The following is a 1,713-nucleotide window of genomic DNA, read 5'->3' as shown; positions in this document are numbered from 1 at the left end:
CGCAAGGTTCGTGATTTGGCATTCATGTTTGGTGAGCGAGTATTGCTTCGAGTGTCGCCTATGAAGGGTGTGATGAGATTAGGGAAGAAGTGCAAGCTTAGCCCTAGGTTCATTGGCCCGTTTGAGATTCTTGATCGAGTGGGAGAGGTGGCTTATAGACTTGCATTGCCACCGAGCTTATCAGCCGTGCATCCAGTGTTCCATGTGTCCATGCTTCGGAAATATCATGGCAATCCATCCCACGTGTTAGATTTCAGCACAGTCCAGTTGGACAAGGACTTGTCTTATGAGAAGGAGTCGGTGGATATACTAGACCGGCAGGTTTGTCAGTTGAGATCGAAGAGTTTTCCTTCTGTTCGTGTTCAGTGGAGAGGTCAGCCTCCTGAGGCATCGACCTGGGAGTCTGGGTCCGATATGCGGAGCCGTTATCCCCATCTTTTCCCCGACTCAGGTACTTCCTTCTTTTGTTCGTTCGAGGACGAACGGTTGTTTTAGAGGTGGAGAATGTGATGACCCAAAAGGTCATCACTTCTTTAAAAAATGAAATTCTACATTTCGAGGCCTTAAAAACCTCTTTTAGCATCACCTCGATTTGCTTGCGTAGTCCGGACACGTATCCGGAAAGCCTAAATGTGAAAATCTGTGAAAAATGATAAATTTTGACTATAAAATGAATTAATTTGACTTCGGTCAACGTTTTGGGTAAACGGACCCGGACCCGTAATTGGACAGTCCCGGAGGGTCTGTAGGAAAATATGGGACTTGGGCGTATGCCCGGAATCGAATTTCGAGGTCCCAAGCCCGGGAAATGAATTTTTGGAGAAAATTGTTTAATGAAATTGTTTAAATGATTTGGAAATGAATTTTGATTAGAACGTGTTGGTATCGTGCCCGTATTTTAAAGGAGTTTTGAGAAATTTCATTGATCTTGAGGTCTAATTCGATGTTCATGATGTTATTTTGGTGATTTGAGTACACGAATAAGTCCGTAGGATGTTTTTGAGGTTGTGTGTATATTTTGGTTTGGAGCCCCGAGGGCTCGGGTGAGTTTTGGATAGGCCACGGGGTGGATTTTTAGACTCAGAAAGTTGCAAAACTATTGCTGGTATGATCAGGCCTGCACGCAAATGTGAGCTCGCAAATGCGAAGGCTGGATCGCAAATGTAAAACCAGCCCAGGCCTATCTTGCTCGCAAATGCGATTAGTCCTGTTTCAGCCTTGTGTCGCTAATGCGACTCCCCTCTCGCAATTTCCAACTCACTAATGTGAGGGTCCCTTTCGCAAATGCGAAAGTCCAGCTTCCCTGAAGGTTGCAAATGCAAACCCTGTTCGCATTTCCCAACTTAGCAGTGGTCGGGGTTCGCAATTGCGTACCCCTGTTCGCATTTCCCATATATGCGACTTGCAACTTTTATACTTAGACGATTTAAACTCATTTTTCACATCTTTTCAAAACACAAACTCCTTTGGGCGATTTTCCAAGAACAACTCTTCTTCCAAATCGACTGTAAGTTAATTTTAACTCATTTCGTTCAATCATTAACATCTTTTAACATGATTTCAACTCAAAATCAATGATTTTCTTAGGGGAAATTGGGTGTTTTGGGTAGAACCTAGGGTTTTCAAAAATTGGGGATCTGGACATTGATTTGAGGTCCGATTTTAAAACAAATTATATATTTGGTTTCATGGGGTAATGGGTAATCGGATTTT

Source organism: Nicotiana sylvestris, chromosome 8, assembly GCF_000393655.2.
Source record: "Nicotiana sylvestris chromosome 8, ASM39365v2, whole genome shotgun sequence".
Lineage (NCBI taxonomy): Eukaryota > Viridiplantae > Streptophyta > Magnoliopsida > Solanales > Solanaceae > Nicotiana > Nicotiana sylvestris.
This window is presented reverse-complemented; position numbering follows the sequence as displayed.